Here is a 20747-nt window from a genome sequence, read left to right on the forward strand (position 1 = left end):
TTTTATATATATATATATATATATATATATATATATATAGTTTATCTTAAATAAGTCTGGGACAAAAATAGGAAACAAAGGATCTTATACTTAATCTTTGAATAGATTGAGAAAACCCAAAATTCCGGGTCACCGTTCCTAGTCAACTTTGAACAAAATGCAAAAGACGCATATTTATCTGAGTAATTCTTGGTGGACAACAATTTGGCCTGTTAGCCATTTTACATCTGTATCATGAGATACTTCGTGTGAAAAAGTGTATCGCCTCCTTTGGGCGGAGGGCAGTTAAGATGTCCTATTCCTCTTGTTCTTTTATTTTTCTTACTTATGTCCGTTTCTTGATTAATCTCATTCACTTTCATGACTTAAACTACCATCTATATATACCAAGTCTTATGATTTGGTCTCAATGAATTCCCTATTCAATATGTTACAGATGTTTTTCAGTGATAAATTCCTTAAAAGTCACATCTTAATATTCATCTGCTTAAAGGAGCTTTAAAGAAGATAGGGCACTATTCCGTATGATGTCATGGTTTTTAAAAATTTTATCTAAGGGGCACCTGGGTGGCTCAGTCAGTTAGGCGTCTGCCTTCAGCTCAGGTTGTGGTCCTGGGGTCCTGGGATTGAGCCCCACATCGGGCTCCCTGCTAGGTGGGGAGCCTGCTTCTCCCTCTCTATCAGCAGCTCTCCCTGCTTGTGCTCTCTCTTTCTGTCAAATAAATGAATGAAATCTTTTTAAAAAATTCTTAGTCCAGTCAGACTGCTATAACAAAAATAACCATAAACTGGATGTCTGATCAGCAACGCAACAACAAGCATATATTTCTCATCGTTCTCAAGGCTGGGATGTCCAAAGGGCTTCCAGAGTCAGTGTCTGGTGAGGACACAAGGGCTAGGGGAGCTCTGTAGGGTCTTCTGTAAGAACTCTAACCCCATTCATGAAGGCTCCAATCTCATGACCTAAGTACTTCCCAGAGACCTCACTTCCTAATGCTATCACATTGAACATTAGGTTTCAACATTACAGTTTTGGGGACACAAACATTCACTCTGTAGCAATTTTGATTTTTTTTTTTTGGTAGTAATATTCTTAGCTTTATCTTTTCTAAAAAAAATCTATAGATTTTTTTCTTTGTGGTTGCCGTGAGATTTCATTAATATTCTTTGTCTTTAACTTTGGACAACTCAATTGCAATTTAGATATGCTGTATGAAGACCTTTGTAGTTCACTAGTTATCATTTTGTTATATAATTTGGTTGGATTTTCTCCGTATTCAATCATAACCTCATAAAAATATATTATGATTTTTCTTTCATATGCTTTTCTTCTATTTCTTTTTTTTTTCTTACCTTATTTCACTGGCCAAAATATCCAATATAATGCTGAATAGGAACACCAATAGGATGCATCTTTTTTTCCGTAAGGGAAAATAATGTAAACAATCCTTTATTATGAGTTAATTTTTTTTTGTTTTTCTTTTTTAGAGACCTATTTATTAAATTACAGAAGTTCCCTACAATGAATTCTAAGAGCAGCACTTCTGTTGAGGTAAGAATGAGTTATTTTTTTTTCCTTTTTTCCTATTGTGGTGAATTTGTCAATTGATCTTCAAATGTTAAAACATTTTTCTATCCTTGTAATACACTCTAATTTCTCATGATGGATTTTGAGTTTCTACATCACTGGATTTGATTTGCTAATATTTTGGTCAAGATTTTGCATCTATATTTATAACAAGGAGGGATCTGCCCTTTGTTTTTGCAATGTCCTTGTCAGGATTTGATATTAAAGTCAAAACTTGTGATACAAAATGGGTTCAAAAATGTCCTCTTCTTCTTCTGTCCACTTCAAATATTTGAGTGATACTGGATTACTTTAAAAAAATCATTAAAATTACTGATGAAATTGCTTGGGCATGAACTTTTCACCATAAGAAAGTTTTTAAATAATTTTATTTAATTATTGGGTAATAAATTATTTTGAATTCTATTTATTCTTTTGTCAAGTTATAAAGTATGTTTTTCAAGGTATTGATTCATCTTATTTTCACTTTCAAGCTTGTTAATTCAAAGTTGATCATAATATTTTGTTAGTGTCTGAAGTGATGCCTGATGCTTGGGCTTTCTTTCTCTATTAAGAGTCTCGTGCTTTTCCAGTGGAGTTAGCTGAGTGTCCTTGGTTTCTTTCTATTTTATATTTGAACAGTATCAGTTGGGTTTATCAAGTTAATTAATATTTACAAAAACTATTCTTGACTGTTTTCTGTTTTATGATGTAAATTTTATTAATTTCTGCTGTTATTTTGATTTATTGTTTGGATGCTGCTTTCCTATTCTTTGAGTTTCTTGAAACTCAAATTTTAGATCATTGCTTTTAAAACCTTTTGACATTAAGGTTATAAATTTCCCTGTAAGCACCTCTTTACCTGCACACGGTAGGTTTTAACGTATTTTTATTAGCATTCAGGTAAAAAAATTTTTTTTTCTAGTTTTATTTGTGACTCCCTTTTATGTTGTTCTATTGGTCAGTTAGAAATTATCTGCTTTCTTTCTAAGTGCTTCGAGATCCCCCGCCCTTTTTGTTACTGATTGTTTTCTTCCCACAAGTGTCAGAGAGCATACACTGAGTGATGGCAATCCTTTCTAATTCATTGAGGCTTGTTTTACAAACTAATATATGACCAGTTGTGCAGAAAGTTACATATGTTCTTGTAAAGTATGTGAACTATGCTTTTTAAATGATTCTGATAATCATGGGGATCATAATTAGTACTACATATCCATATTATTATTAGTTTTATATTGTTTCCTACTCTTTCATGTATTTTATGTTTCTCTTTATTATTTTTTTTAATTTTTCTATATCCCTCAATATTAATTCCCTAGATATCAATACATGTACCATCCTATAAGAGATGATAAAATATATCCTGACTTAGACTAGTCCTCTGGAGATATTTTTTTTTTACTATTTACATTCATATTACATTACTCTATGCTTCCAGTAGCTTAGCTTAGAACTGCTCTAATTTTTAAACGTTCTCTCACAAAATTTATGACCTGAGTCTTGAAAATTTTGTTGACAGTGACTGCTATAAAATTTAATTTCCTGTTTTATTTTGTTTTGTTTTCCTTAAATAATAATTTCTTAAGTTGGGTAAAGTCTGTCACAAATACAGAAACCTGCCCTGATGACCTGAATCTAGAAGGGCAGTGATGGGGAGAAGTTGGGTCATCAGAACTGATGAGATTTGTCGCCCTTACTCTCTGATGATTACTTCTCAGCTTATCTGTTTGAGTCCAGTTAGTCTAAGTGTCCCTCTGCTCTCTCCGCACACTCACAGGCTTGCCATTCTTGGCAGGCATGAAGTGGCCAAAGTGTATTGTAATGAAAATGACCAAAACTGGCCCAAAATCATGATGACATTTCAGGTTCAACAGTCACCACCAACTAATCAAATTGGTGTCTGTAACCTTTAGTTTAGCTTCTGGTTGGCTCCATCTGGCTCCTCAGTCCATTCTTGATCTAATGACAGGAAGCCAGGTCTTGCAAGGTTATCCAGGCGATACAATAGGGTGTGTGATGTTTCAGAATTTTAGAACAATTGTGAGGAAGGAAGGAGAAAATGAGGATTTTGTATCTGACCCTCTTAAATTTTTGGGTCTTATTTGAGATTATTTTCACAGTATCTTAAGGCTTTAGAATGTCTTATTTTGGCTGTCTTCTTGTTTACATTATATATTTGAACATTATGATACTTGCAAATTGATATAGAAAATTATATTTGCTAGGTAATGAAATATTACTTAATAGAAAGTAATTTATTTCCATAGTCAACAAAATGTTCCATTTTATCCGTAAATGAGAAGACAAATTTGAGAGGTATCCTGTAAATGAAAATGAATTCCCCTAATATTTTCAGTACCTCCTCTGTTATGTTCTTTCTCTGCGGGCACTCACTTTAATATCTTGTGTCTTGCTATTAGTGTCATCAGTTAAGGGACTAGAAAAATTTATTTAATTTAATATAAGTTGTTATATATGTAACATATACCTACAAATATTAAGAATGTCATATTCATTAAACACCTATTATTCACATTTTTCTGTGGAATGGTAAGATCGTATGTGAGAAATGACTGGCTTTAGAGGTGTCTTGAATACTTCATTTTTGATATAAATTAAAATATACCTCCAACAGTCTATAATGTATAGTTTTCAAAGTCTGACATCTAACTGCTAATCTTTAAATTGAGTCCATATATCTATCTTATTGAGACAATTGTTTCAGAGAATGTAAATAATAATATTACTATGAAAATATTTGCTGATAGAGCATATTGTGTTAAACTAAATTATCATAAGTAATTATTCTTCAAAATAGTCAATTTCATTTTCATTGCTCCCAATTGCCTATTCTACTCAGCTCTCATTTTCTTCAGGCATAGAAGATTTCATCAGGTGAATACATTTTAATAAAAACACTTGTTCACAAGTGTTTCTGATTGGCCTGTGGTTATTTGTGTAAGCAGCTGGGTAGAGGGCTGCATGAAGTACAATCACTGGTTTCAGGCACAGTGCAAAGTAGGCAGAGTTTGTCTCCAGTACTTTATCCACCTTATTTTGTTGGTTCTATGCCCTCTCCAGGATTTCTATGTCAAAAAGCCCAGTTCTTATTTACTTTTTTTCTCCCAGTGTCTCACTCTGTAAGTTAGCTGCAGGACCGGTCTATGGTTAGGTAGGATGGGATGGCATCCTACTGTTACTTGGCCTTAATTAGTGAATGGTTCTAAACTCAGTTTCCACAACTATGTAACTTTGGGAAAATATTCCAGCTCTGTAATGTCCATCTGTAAAATGGGCATCAGAATAGTACCAAACACATAATTTTGTTTTGGGAATGAGATAATGCATATTAAGATTTTAACATAGTGCCTGGAACAAAATAATCATTCACTGAATGTTTACTGCTGTGGTGTTACAGCGCGTGAACTGTTCTAACAATAGTCTCAATGGTTTAACTGCTCAAACACAGAGTAAGCCCGTGTTCTCTCAGATGACAGTGCAGAGTGGCTGTAACGTGTGAAAAGTGGGCATTTCTTCTTGCAGTCATTCAGCGATGCAGACTGCTTTCTTTCTCCTCCTCTCCCTCACCCCAATTTCTCCCCTTCCTTCTTCCCACTGATGATGATGGTCCCTCTTTATGGGTATCATTGGAACTTACTCTTTGGAGTCTTTCTTCCTTCTAGAATTCTGTCTCATCAGAGCACTACTCATCTGATAATATAGTCCCTATTGGTCTGGCCCTATATTTTTTGGTTCTGTTTTTTTAAGGTACACATGCGTCTTCTCATTCTCTATTCTTAAGTGACTATACTAATAGCACATGAAGGTTTGAAGCAAATTTTAGTTAATTTGTTAAGAGAGCTCTGAAAACTTCAGTACTTTTATTCATTAGATATTACTTCATTTGCTAATTATTATTTCGTTTGCCTGAAGCAATCAGAAAACAAACCTCCGCAGGTTTTGAACTGCCAAATCTGTTAACCTAGCCACGTATTAAGCCACATATTTCCCCTCTCCCTGTTACCATGGATGGATGCACTGCTGTCCTACCTAGGGCCTCGTCTATACTGGAATCCATCCCCCTTCTGAGGGACAGATATGCTCATGTGATTTTGAATCCGCTTTGTGTAAGTGTGTTAGTAATGTGTGGGGCTCTTCGGAACATGGAGCTCGGGGCAGGGGTCCTCTTGACCAAGTATTCAAGGAAGTCCTGTCTGCATAAGGAGACTGTTTTGACTTAAGTGAGAGAGTCCAAACGACATAGAATGTTGCTCTCATTTCCTCTAACCTCGTAATAAAATCAACCCTTTCTGTTACATCTAACTTCTAGGATATAGTGTCTCTTGTTTTGTTGTGTTTTGTTTTGTTTTTTCCTCTTTCTTAGTGTCTGATCCTTTTCACTTTCCATAGCTGCTTGCTAGACTTACTACTGGCCCAATCTTTCATTGTAACTTGCATTAAGTATTTCCTTATACCTTTTCTGAAAGGCCAACTTGTATTTGATGGCACAAAAAGGGACATTTACACCCTTACTGTTCACTCTGTGAGTGATCATTGAATCAATGGCTAGGCCACTGGTGCTCAAATAGGAATTATCTGAAGATTTTAAAATTTACTGGTCTCTGGGCACCTCTCTCAGAGGTTAGCTTGGATAGCGGTGATTCCCAGGTACTGATAGATTTTAAAGATCACCAGGTGATTCTAATTTAAAATGAAGGTTGAGAATCAGTAGATTAGATTTAAGATACACACTCATGACTACCTTATGCATATAATTAGGTAAAGTAGGTTATGATGTCCTAGAAAGTCAGCCACTTAAAAAGAAAAACAAGCCCTAAAACAACAGCAATGGCAACAACAACAAGAACAACAACAATAATAATAATAAAACCTTAACTGTCCTACTAAGTGGTCTACCCTCAGATTTCCATCATTGGTTGGAAGGAAACCATCTAGCAGTTTTCTCATTCAAGCAGTCAGCAGACTGCATTCTACTTGGAGAAATCACTTGATTGTTCTAGGAGGGGTCAAATATACATCACTGTTCAGTAAGGTAGGAGTACGAGGCTGAGTTCAAAAGTGAAAACTCAGTTGCTCTTGTATGCAACTGTCTAAGAAAACATTTGTAATGAAAGAGCTTCTGGAAATATTCTAATGGAACTGATTTTAATGTAAAAACATTGGTTATTTTAATGTAAAAAACCAAAAAATATGTTTTCGTTTTTCAGAATTTTTATTACATTTATTTAAGCTTTACATATGATAGTACAGAACTTCCCAGAATAGCATCTGCTATTTCCAAGTTTAGAGCCTATTCTTCTCATTAACACACTTACTTCCCTGCAATATACCGTCATGTTAAAATAAGAGGTCGTAAGAGTTAAAATGAGTTTCTACTTTTAGGCATAAAATCTCCTGACAGTACTAAGCATGTAAAAGACATTCCATCAGTGTTATTTCTCTTGATCAAAGTTATGTGATTACCAATTTTTTAGGATTAGGTTAAATCCTAAAGCTCCTGCCATCCAGGGCTCTTTCAAGTATATTTTAGGGTATTTATTTACTTTCTTAACGCATATTTGCACAAGGTAAAATTCAGGAAGTAGCCAGTAAAATGCTAAATACACTCTTATCTCAGAAGTACAATGTCCATACCAAAAATTTGTCAGCAGTGTTTTCTCAAGCCATTGTTTCTTTGTAAGATAGAATAAAAAAATTATGAAAATACATTTTAGAGCAGCTCTGTTGTGGAAACCATGCCATTGGCTCCCTCATGACATAACAACCAGAACATTTAAAAGTGAGAAAAATGTTTGCCTTCAAGCATGGGTGTTGTTAGTAGACATGCAAACCACAAGTGTGGTTTGATCATATTTTCTCTGATCCAGTAGAATGTAATCCGATAAAATAAGCTCTGTAGGAGATTTTGTATGGCTGATAGCGAACTATTCTCACAGTTCTCAGGTAGAGAATATAACTATTCCTCCTCACGTACAGTAAATCTGACATGAAGTCAGTCCAATCCCCATTTGCATGATTAGACTGAAATGAAAGGCCCTGAGACTGAACTAGAGTAGATGACCAGGTGCTTTGGTGAATTGTCCCTCCTCATCTAGTCTCATTTCAGCTCCCAACCTGTGCGTATAAATCAAAGTCATTCAAAGAAATATTCCAAAATATAATGTCCCTACAGTAATCTATAAAGACTTTTAATTAAAGCTTTTAAAATAAAGAAATAGAAGTGTAACTGGAAAGTTGTGTTCATGCATTTGTTTTCTAGATACAGTTTATTCTTTTAGGCAAAATCTGTATATTTCAGAGGCAAATAGAACAGTATGTACCGATATCAGGGGCAACGTTTCACAAATAGTTTCATGTTAAAATGATTAGTTTTATAATCTTTACGAGGATTTTTTTTTAAGATTTTATTTATTTATTCGAAACAGATAGAGATAGCCAGCAAGAGAGGGAACAGAAGCAGGGGGAGTGGGAGAGGAAGAAGCAGGCTCACAGCAGAGGAGCTTGATGTGGGGCTCGATCCCATAACGCCGGGATCACGCCCTGAGCCGAAGGCAGACGCCCAACCGCTGTGCCACCCAGGCGCCCACTGACAAAAACCTCTGAATTATGTCTCAATGACCCTGTTTTAAAAACACAGTGGCGTATTACTGCACACCAATTGGAATGGATAAAATAAAAACAGTGACAACACTAAAAGTCACTGAGAAACTGTGTAACTCATATGCTGATAGTGGTGATAGAAAATGGCTCAGCCTCTTTGGTAGCAATCTGGAAGCTTCTCACAAAATAAACATGCATGTAACCATATGCCCAAGCAGTTGTACTCTTGGGTCTTTATCCCAGAGAAATGAAAACTCACGCTCATGCAGAAACCTGTAATCGAATGTTTATAGCAGTTTTATTCGTAATAGTTCTGAACGACAAAACATCCCCATATCCTCTAATAGGTGAACGAGTAAACAACCTGGGACCCGTCCACAGCATGGAGTCTTGCTCATCAGTACAGGGAAATGTAGTGTTGGGCAGCTCTCAAGAAAATGATGCTCAGTAAAAAAACCCCACCATCTCAAAAGGTTACACACTGTATGAGTCCACTTCTGCGACATTCTTGAAATCACGAAACTGTAGACGTGGAGAAGAGAAGAGTGGTTGCCAGGGGTTAGGAGGAGGGATAGATGGGGAGTACAGGGGATTGGTGTGATGACAGAAGGGTGATTGAAGGGATTTCTGTGCTGATGGAGTCATTCTGTATCTTGACTGCACTTGTAAATGCTCAAACCTACACAGGTGACGGAGTGGCAGAGAACTAACTATACAGATGTTTGCACACATTTAAATGACTACAATTATCCTGGCTGTGATATTGTATTGAAGTTTTGCAGGATGCTAATAGTGGAGGACTTAGGTGAAGGGTAGAAAAGATCTCTTGTATTATTACTAATAATTGCATGTGAATCAGCTCTTATTTCAAAATACAGAATTAATTTCTAAAGTAAGTCAAATCTATATTATGTTTTATCTGAAAAAGCCTTAAGTGTCTTCCTATTTCACTCAGAATACAAGTCTCAGTTCTTACAATAGCCTAACAGAGCTCTATTTGATCAGGACCCTATTTGTAGAGCCCTCTTCTGGCTCTACAAATCATAAGCCCAACCTCACTAGACCCTTTGCCATTGCTCAAAAATGTTAAAACGTTTGTGCGGCCACTTGTCTGACTGGAATGCTCTTCCTCTGTGTATTCATATAACTACCTCTCGTATCTAGTTGAAGCCTTTGAACACATCTCATTGTTCAATGAGATGTACATAAAACCATCATATTTAAATGACGCCTCTGCGATCCCTGTGTATTGGGCATGCCCTTGCCCCCCCCCTTTTACCCCAGCTATTGCCGTGGGACCAAACTCTGTGCAGCTGTGTCCTGACAGCATGTGTATCTGCGATCTGAACTCTGGTGCTTGTCCCTCACTTTATCCTGAGATGCACAGAACCCAACTCAACTGTGCAGGTGTATACTCTGCTTCTCATGGAACGTTCCTTTCCGCTGCGTGATGAGAGCCGGTGGAAGTGTTCTCTTCACTGGCTCCTTGAGTGGACAGTGCTAAGCCACACCCACAGGACTATTTGGAAGGTACTTGCATCTTGATTGGATTTCCTTCCTTCCATGTTTTATCCTTCTCATTGCTGTTCTTTGTATCATCTGCCAGAATAAGTTGCCTGCAAACATGTAATTTGTTGATTATTCTTCATTTAAAAAACTACAAGATCTTGGCTCTCTCAAGCCTTACTCAGATCTATGTTTTTCTTTTTTTTTTCCTACAATGATTATCATATAATATGATGTACAACTGAGTGATTTATCCTTTCTTAACTTCAATAATCTGCCTTTCCTGTAGAATGTAGTTTCCATGACAGTAGAGATCTTTGTTTTATTCACCAGTATATCCTAAGTACTTACAAAAGTGCCCAGCGTACCATATAAATTTTACAAATATTTATTTAAGACAGTAGCTGGATGCGAACCTCTCATTTCTGAAGAGAAAGGTTTTTGAGGAACATCTTAAAAAATCATCCATGGCTCTCGGCATAAGCAGAGCTACACCAAGGCCATGATTATTGAGGGGAGACACAGAATTGGGAAGGTCATCCACTGACATTGCTCATGTGCAGCTCCTCTCAGACATCATTGTTAGATTATTCAGAGACGTCACATTTGATACAGATATCGGCATTCTCCTAATAGATGCTGGAACTCATGGTCTCAAAGGGAATCAGTGAAAGATAGTTATGGAAGATGGGAGTTGGCAAAAGGAAGAAAGAACTGTTGTAATGGAGAGAGAAAATCCAGTAAACAAGCAGCAACAGAAGTCGGAGACAATATAAAAGTGAAGAAGCCCCTATACTCACTCAGGTGAATGACAACTTCCTGAGGTTCCATGGCAATTTCAGAAAGTACCCACTTACATAATAGGTTGAATCAACTTGAAGAGCCGCAAACCTGGAAATAACTAAAAAGCTCTCTAAGCTATACAAAGAGATCTAATCTCAAGACTCAAAAATTACAGAAAATGAATGCGATTGGTGAATTTTTCAGCCTTAAAGAAAGAAATGTGCTCACACACCAGTGACACAGGTCAGTGCTTAAAAAAAGGGGGGGTTGTGTGCCAGAACTTTAAGGAAAAGAGAGAGGGGGGCAATAAGAGGAGGGCAATGCAAGGCAAGCACCAGAAAGGCTAACACCTGAGGCTGTTGTGGAACAGACTACTAGATGATGTTCTAGAAGGAACTGTGCACACATTGATTAGAAGCTAATAATTGATAGCAGGGAAAAAAAAATCAGAAATGGTCAAGATAGAAGAGAATGCACAAGGAACAGCAGGACCAGAGTGGCTTTCTTGGGGGAAAAATGGCAGAGGGGAGCGATGTTCTGCCCTGTCCATTGTTACCCCTCTACCCCTAGTGGTTAGTGCTTCATCCAAAGGAGAGGAGTAGCCCCTGAAGGAGGGGTTGGGGTCGGGGATGTGGTGAGGGGCCAAGAAGGGCAAGCTGAGTAAACCCTCCAGATGTCCATTGCCTGAAAGTGTTGCTTGCCTGTCTGGGTGCAGAGGTTGAAAACCAGCTAGTCTGAATGGTAGGAGGGTGGGAACCTTCCCTGAGCCCTGGCACAAAGGGAGGTGTTCTGCATTGATTCATTGGCTTCCTGCTGCTGCGAACTTCTTTGTTGTCCTCTGTCCTCCACAATGTGGCCCTAATCTATGTTTCTAAAACCATCTCCCATTCTTTTTCTAAACTCTCAAACTTTTCACTGACCACTCCCAAAACCCCGCCTATGCTTTCCTTGTCAGCGTCATGTTCCTATATTTTCTTTTCCAAATAAAATATTTTCCCTGATGGTCTCTATTTAAAAACTCATACTTTCCTCCTTGATGACCAGATATAATATCTGGAAAAGTTTGCTGTGATATCCTGAGCTGCATGTGAACTGATTATTATCTAATCCACTTGGCACTCTATTTGCCTCCCCACCATGGGATACCTTACATATGATTTTTATGATTATTTGGTCATATGTCCTGCCTTCTTAATTATATTAGCCCCTTGAAAGCACAAAATATGGAATTGAGTTCTTTGTACTTTTCTCAGACTCATGCATCCTTGGGTTCAATTCTCTAAAAACAAAGAAGTGACTGGGAAAATAGAGATCCATATTTAGGTTGAATGGGTGATTTGGGAAGTTTTGATGTATTAGTAAATTATTTGTTTAGAGGTCATAAGTCAAGTAGCTTTATACAAATTCTTCAGATTTAGAGTAGGTGATTATCTTGAAACTAATATTAGGGAATTACACACAAACTAAATAATGAACACTGTTTACATCACTGTTTTCCAGAATGATAATCTTTAGTCTCTTTATTTTTATCTCCAAACACATAGACTTAGTTTCTTTAGTTTCTCGAATAAAGATAGCATAATATTTTGGGTAATGAATAACCACAAACTAAATAATGAACACTGTTTACATCACTGTTTTCCAGAATGATAATCTTTAGTCTCTTTATTTTTGTCTCCAAACACATAGACTTAGTTTCTTTAGTTTCTCGAATAAAGATAGCATAATATTTTGGGTAATGAATAACTATTTTTAACTTGTTGATAACTTTTAACTGTTGCTGTATTTCTTCAAACCTTTTGTTTATATAGCACTAGAAGACAGTTATAATTATCATTCCATCTCTTACCCAAATATATATTTTGTCTCATCTATATTTGCATTATCCCCCATATATACTCCTTTTCTCATTTCAAACAGACCGACATTCCCTTTAACCCCGTAGCAGCTCCCAAGCTACAGAAGAAAAATTTCATGTGCTCTGCTTCGTCCCATTCACACCTGGGTTTTGCTGTCACAAGCACAGCAACACTACTTTTAATAGAATCATTAATGACATTCTAGTGTTAAAACTCCAGACACAGATCATTGTTATCTAATTAGACAAATTTTCCCATGTTTCCTTCCCTCTCTCCTTTTCTTCCTTCCCTTCCTCTTTTGCTTCTTTTTTGTGAATTTAATTTTTGTTTGACCTTTTAGTACAAAACAAGTTATATTTTTTAAAAATTGTTTAAAGCCTGTAAAAAAGTTGGAAGAACAGTCACATCTTCTTCGCCAACATTCCCAACTGTTAACAGTTGGTCACATTGTTTCATCACTTTTTCTTGCTTGCATGCCCACATACACACACATGTCATCCTGCCCCACCAGCCCTAAATCCTCCAATATGTATCTACCCAAACATGAATACTCTCATTTATTGACATTATACAACCCACCTGTTGTATAAGAAAAGAAACTAATAAAATGCTACAGTAACCAAAATTTCTCACTTAAATTTTGCTGACTTTGCCAACAACATTCCGTGTTCTTTTATAGGACCTTATCCAGGAAGAGATATTTTAGTTGTCTTATCTATCAGTGGCCCTAAATCTGGAAGCCTTTCCTTCCTCTCTTATCTTTGCCAGCATGGATCTTTCATTCTGTGGGATGGTCCTCACATTTGCTCGTATGAAATTTTCTCTTGACCAGACTCAGATCATTCATTCTTGGCAGGAATATACACTCAAATGATGCTGTGCTCTACTCAGCACAAAATATCAGTAGGCACACTATACTGACCAACCTTTGCTGATTTTAAAATTAATTACCAGAGCAAGTTGGTGTCTTGCCACATTGTCATCAGNTATACACTCAAATGATGCTGTGCTCTACTCAGCACAAAATATCAGTAGGCACACTATACTGACCAACCTTTGACTGCTGATTTTAAAATTAATTACCAGAGCAAGTTGGTGTCTTGCCACATTGTCATCAGTATGAATTCACCATGTTCCTCCTTCTCCCACTTTGGTATGTAGAGGGGTATTCTGACAGTATGCCATTATACTTAGCATCAAAATGCCACCTGACTTAGCTTCTATTAAAAATGCCACTGTATCATTACTATTAAGGTGATTGCCAAAGTATGACTTGTGATGATCTCCATCCATCATTACTTTTACCTTTATTCATAGGCATTCACTTCAAGGAAGAACTTTCCCTTTACCCCATTAAGTTAATTTTAAATTTTATTTATTTAAATTATGGTTGTATAAATGGACTTATAATTTATTCAAAATGTTATAATCCAGAGCTCTCATTATTCATTTTGATACTTGAATTGTTCTAGTTGGACTAGCTTAGCTTCCCCCAAGATGGCTCTTGAGTTTTTTGACGTACACTCATTATGTTTTGTGCATTGGTTTTCCTTTATGGCAAAAGTTGTTTCTGGATCATCTTGTACTTTCCTATTTGCTGCTTGGGAATCAGCCTTTTCTCCATTGAGTCCTGATGGATTCAAGTGGAACAGAGTATTGAAAAATCAAGATCTGTTTTCTTGGTGTTCTAATTTAAAAGGCCATACCATAAGACTACCACCTTCTGGATAACATAATATTGGTAGGACCAATGGATCACATGGTCATGGGATTGCTCTGCTGGCTTCTAGGTCAAAGATAATTTTATACAGTATCCCATGTTGGTGATTTAGGAACTCTGTGAGCTCCTGGATGATGGTGCTTTCAAAAGATCTGTGAGCTAGTAAATCGAGCCCATATCTGAAATAGGTGGCTACCTTTATCACTAAATATCATTGTCCCTTTTTAGGTGGAACTATATTATATAATTAGCTTGCTGCCGAAGTCTATGGTTGGTCTCCTTGACAAATAGTACCATGTCAGTTACTAGCATTTATTGCTTTATATAGTAGAATTCAAACAAGACACTTCCTGCTTCGCTTGCTTCCTTGAACTCTTTTCTGATTTTTCGTACTTTTTTTTTTAATGGTTAATTAAAATGCTTTGCTCTTCCACTGGTTTCTTAAACAATATATTCTGAATTGGCCTTTTTTAAGGGCGCCATGGTGTTACTTCCAAAAGTTCTGGCCAATATGTTTGACTTTGATTTCATCGTTTACTAGGTATATTGTCTATAATTTTGGGAAAGAAACCTATTTNTCTTTTCTGATTTTTCGTACTTTTTTTTTTAATGGTTAATTAAAATGCTTTGCTCTTCCACTGGTTTCTTAAACAATATATTCTGAATTGGCCTTTTTTAAGGGCGTCATGGTGTTACTTCCAAAAGTTCTAGCCAATATGTTTGACTTTGATTTCATCGTTTACTAGGTATATTGTCTATAATTTTGGGAAAGAAACCTATTTGGACTCCCAATTCATCTACTTCATGTTCCTTAGAGGATAGTTGCAGACCAAATGAGGTCATGGATGTAACAGTGCTTTGTTTTGCATATTGCTAAAAGACATAAAAACACCTATTAGGCATTACAGTCCTTTTCAGATATAAAATGGTGTATTGATATTAGATGGTAGCAAATATTTGAGAAGGAAATGAATTTTAAGAATCAGAATAGTAAAACATAGATTTAACAAATCAATTTAATGCAATTTGCCATTGCTAAATACTGTCATTTTTCAATTGTATACGGTAATCATCAAGTAACAATTTGATGTTAAAGCTCACCATTTTAGTCAAATAATGTTTACCACAATCATACGTACTGATGTCAGAAAGCTTAAAATCAGAAGAGGTTAAGATTTATATTGTACAAGATCAAAAATGTGTTTCCCCATATATTTGTATTTATGCATGTGTCTGCAGAAAGTAAGGCTGAGAACTTAAAAGTCATGGTAAAAATAATGAAAAGGAAAACAAAAGTCTTTGTCCTCATTATGTTAGATCTTGGGTAATGGACATCCCTTAGCAGTATGAACAGAGGATTATGAATTCAATGATAACATTACTGATGACTGAATATTTCTCACATTTGTGACTGAAAATACTGCAGAGACCCTAAAGAATATATATTTGCAAGGTTACATGTGAGAAACTTTGATTGTTATCTTAGAAGGACAATAACGCTGTGGAGAAATTCAGCAAAGAAACATGAATTTATACTTCACACAAGTTATAAATTCCCCATGTATATGAAAAAACCGTATTTACTTCATGTTAAGGGGATTATCTTGCCTTTCCTAACACCGCCACTTCTTTCTTTCTTTTTTTTTTCCTGCTCCTTCATTACTGCTTATGTTTTCTATTACTTACGCCTCTTTTCCTGTTGTGATTTCTCATTACTATGCAACATTCCCCATTTTGCTAAAGCTTTCCTCATCTGTGCTGAAAGGTCCAAATTCAGTCCCCTCTTTTCCTCTACTCATCATTTCTGAGAAAAAGAAGGATCAATAAGAAAGTCAAGTGTGATATTTCACTCTTTTTAATGTGATTAAACCTCTTATATATATTTTTTATTGATGGACTAGTGCTTCTGAGTTCTTTTATAAATTTTATTTTGGTATCTACTGGGCAATAAGGGTATTTTTAAATAGCTCTAATGATATACAAAATCAGATAAATATATTTAAGTTAAGTCAAAAAGAAAGAAAAACATGGGAGATGTTTAATATGTAAATCTTATTTAAGCATGACAAGTAATTAGTCTGTCTTCAGATTAGATTGGCTAATCCCATTAGTCTATGTTTCTTAGCTTTCTCTGTGCTATTCTCTTTCCATATTAAGAAGTTTGGTAGATATCACAGTCATACTCAGGATTTGCAGATAAACTATTTTCCATCCCATCGGCATAACACCAAAGCACATAACTATGGTGTGTCACATCATTAAAGAGGAAAAAAAAAAAGTAGATATCCATTCCCTTATTTTCTTATGGCAGGAATTCATTATCCCAACAGATTAACCATACTTCTAAAGAATTCAGTTTATTAGTATAGGTATTTCTTATATTTGAATGAAATAGTCTTTATCTTAAATATAGAATTAAAACCCAAAATTTTTATCTTTATTTACTTACATATATGTAATTATATATCACTATGCAATTATGTAGCATTGATACATAAACTATTAATATGAAATGTATGTAATATGGGGCGCCTGGGTGGCACAGTGGTTAAGCGTTTGCCTTCGGCTCAGGGCGTGATCCTGGCGATATGCGATCGAGCCCCACATCAGGCTCCTCCTCTATGAGCCTGCTTCTTCCTCTCCCACTCCCCCTGCTTGTGTTCCCTCTCTCGCTGGCTGTCTCTATCTCTGTTAAATAAATAAATAAAAAATCTTTAAAAAAAAAGAAATTTATGTAATATATAATTGTTTATCATTAGCATACATTACATAGGATTTAATATGTATTTACATATTAATGTGTGTGTAACAACATGTTTTTAAAGTGTCTTAAACACAAAAGGGACCTAGGAAGTAGCCCATAGATCTAATACCAGAAGTGCCACTTGCCTCAGAAGGAAATAGAAAGATGTCCAGGGACTGAGAAAATGCCCTCACTTTGTTACTCTATCCCCTCTTTTTATGTTTGGTCTCTAGTTTGCTTGTCTACTCCATCTCCTTTTCCCACCCTTCCTTCCTCTCTGTTGTGGGGGAAGCATGTATGCCCTCATATTTCTCAATGGAAACAAACAACAGGGTCTGATGAGTTTTTTTAACCCTCCTAATTTCTTGGAGGTTTGCTGCTTCACCTGCAGTCAGGGTCAAACTCATTTACTTATAACAACATCATAAGTTAGACATAATCATTACTCCTACTTTAGAGAAAACAATTGTTTTATACAGTTTAACTATGAATATATATATATATATGTCCCACTGCTTTCTCAGACCTACTAAATTTGTAGAATTCAGTTTTGGAGACCACANTCTTCACCTGCAGTCAGGGTCAAACTCATTTACTTATAACAACATCATAAGTTAGACATAATCATTACTCCTACTTTAGAGAAAACAATTGTTTTATACAGTTTAACTATGAATATATATATATATATGTCCCACTGCTTTCTCAGACCTACTAAATTTGTAGAATTCAGTTTTGGAGACCACAACACAAATCCTAGTATTTCCTCCAAACAGGCATAAACAAAACTTAGTGTTCCATTTCATACTTGAGGTATTTGATATTGAAGCGAATGTACTGAGAGCCCTATGAGACAGAAACTGGTATGTCTTTCTGTGCTCCATCTCAAGTATATGGCAGAACATTTATGCTTACAGGAGTTTTAAGGCTGACCAAACAGTGAGCACAAATATTTTAGTTTTGTTGACAACTGCTGATTTGTTCTTCTCCTCTCCCAGTCCTCTTTCTGTTTCTAAGGAAAAACGCGTGCCCTCAATATGACCAGTGTTGGGGGGTAGGAGGGATATCTGTCAGATTATTCTCTCAGGTCAAAACATGGAATTGCTTTTCTTGTTAAAACTCCAGAAAGCACGTCCAGCTTCTCTGTATATATATATATAAAAGCTACTATAGTTTGGCTTAATAAAAACAAAAAGCCAAAATTAAAACTTCTTAAGATTAAAGAGATGGCCAAAGGGAAAAAATATAGGAAAAATATCATCCTTTTTCTTCTCTTCCATTAAACATGTAGTTAAAACTAGTTGATATTTTAACAGAAATTAAAATTAGACATTCAAAAAAGAAAATGTTTCCTGAGATCCACCCATTTCCTGGTTGACAGATTGTGCAATTTCAGGTCATTTTTATCCCTATATAATTTAGGTATAATTATGATCTGAAAAAAAATAGTACAGATTTGCTAAATTTGTTAAAGAGCAAAAGAAATGATCAAAGTACTAGCTTCCTTCTGCTGTGGGGTGGGGGAAGGGACAACTAAGGTAAACATTTTCAAATAATATTGTTGTCTTTTGATAGATACACTTGTAAACCTGAATGAAGGGCTGTTGTTGTTTTGTTTTACCTTTTTGTATTTTTGGTTAGTTAAAATAATACCTTGCCCTCAGCATGTTTGTACCTGAAAAAGAGTTTCATACCCATTCACCATAATACAAATGGAAAGACTATCTGAAGATTATCTAGAAGGTATAATCAGTTCATTCACCTCCCACTGTTGATTAAAGTACCAGGGTTAGTGATAGCATGGATCACATTTTGTGTGTGTGTGTGTGTGTGTGTGTGTGTGTGTGTGTGTTTTCAGTAGTGATGCAAATGTTTTCAGTCCAGAGGGACAAGTAATTCCAGAAACTGTGGTTTGATCTCTATTGACATTAGTTAGTTGTTTCCCCTAATCAACCCAGCAATCCTATCCTTCTATTAATGCCCAAGCTTCTGCAATGCTTGTTGAACTGATTATAACACTTTTGCTGGTTCTCTTATCCATCATCAGTTAATGAGCTAATGGGATTTTTGTGTCATTGTTTGAGCCTTTGATGATCTCCAAAGTCAAATGAATAATGGAGATTTATTCTCTAGTGGGTGAGGCATGACAGAGAAACTGATTTGCTAGTCTTTTTATTGGTTTATCTGTCTCACTTCTTTAAACTCAGTCAATTAAGAAATCTATGACAATGGAAAGGAGAGCAACTCTTTGGTACTCTCTGAATTTCCTTTACTCCTTTATTAATTTATGCATTTAGTTTTGCTAAGATTTTTATTTACATTCTATCAAATATACTAATTTAACAGGTAGTTTCTTGAGTTTTGGTAATTGTACACAGGCAGCCGTTACAATAATCAGGGAATACATCAAGTTTTTTCATTCTGAATGTTTCTTTGTTCCATTTTGTAGCCAATCTTCTACCCCCCCCCCCACAACCCAGGAAACTGCTGATCTACTTTCTGTTATTACAGATTTCCCTTTCTTAGACTTCCATATAAATTTAATCAACTTCACATAGTCTTTTGTGTTTGGCTTTTCCCCACTAGGATAATATTTTTCTATGTATGAATATTTCATTTATTTGTATTTCTGAGTAATATTTTATGGTATGGTAACCTCCAACTAGCTTATACAGTAGACAGTTGGCATTTTGGGTTTTTCCAGTTTGTGGCAATTTAGAACAATGTTGCAATAAATATTTATCCGTTTATCTTCCCATGAGCACATAGTTGTTTGTTTTTCTCTTGAGTAAAAATTTAAAAGTGGAATTGTTGGCTCAGGTAATATGTGAATGTTAAAATCTGTGACACTTCTATTTCCAAAGTGGCTATGCCATTCTGTTTTCCAGCTAGTACTATATGACGGCTCCAGGTGCTCTGCATTGTCACCAGCATTTAGTATTGTTAATCTTTGAACTTTGCCAATTCTAGTAAGTGAGTAGCACATCATATTGTGGTTTTAATTTGCATGTCTCTTATGCCTAATGGTGTTTCACATCTGTTCATGGGCTTATTGGCCTTTTTTTTCCAGACTGTTCAAATATTTTGAACATTGTTTTATGTGGTTTGTTTCACTACTTCATTTTAAGTGTTCTTTTTATCTGCTGGTTAATAGTCCTTTGATAGATGTTTTGCATTTTTTTAGTCTTTTGCCTGAATTTTTCTTAACTATGTATTTCAAGAAGAAAAGGTTGCTCATAAATATTTAGTAAAAATATTTATGGTTCATGGTTTTTTTTATTTATAATTATACTATCTATAAATGAAGACATCCCTTTCCATTTGGTTCATCTTCAGTCTACTTCTGTTTTTATTGCTTGATTGCACTGGCTGGAAACTTCTAGTCCAATGTTTTTTTTGTTCTTTTCATTTTTTTTTTTTTTTAGATTTTATTTATTTATTTGACAGAGAGAGAGACAGCCAGCAAGAGAGGGAACACAAGCAGGGGGAGTGGGAGAGGAAGAAGCAGGCTCCCAGTGGAGGAGCCTGACGCAGGGCTCAATCCCAGTACGCTGGTATCACACCCTGGGCTGAAGGCAGAGGCTTAACAACTAAGCCACCCAGGTGTGCCCCCTTCTAGCCCAATGTTAAACACACATTGTGTTAGGGATATTTTCTTATGTTGTTTGATATTAGCTATAGTTTCATTAATGAGGTTGGAAAACTTCTGTTCCTGTTTTATTGAGTTTCTATCATGAAAGTAACAGATTCTTTCAAATGCTTATTATGCACTTACTGAGAGGATGGGATGTTTTTCTCCTTTATTAATAGGTGATTGAAAAAGGAGGGGCGCCTGGGTGGCACAGCGGTTGAGCGTCTGCCTTCGGCTCAGGGCGTGATCCTGGCAATTATGGGATCGAGCCCCACATCAGGCTCCTCTGCTATGAGCCTGCTTCTTCCTCTCCC

The sequence above is a fragment of the Ailuropoda melanoleuca genome, chromosome 14 (assembly GCF_002007445.2).
Source record: "Ailuropoda melanoleuca isolate Jingjing chromosome 14, ASM200744v2, whole genome shotgun sequence".
In the NCBI taxonomy this organism is placed as follows: domain Eukaryota; kingdom Metazoa; phylum Chordata; class Mammalia; order Carnivora; family Ursidae; genus Ailuropoda; species Ailuropoda melanoleuca.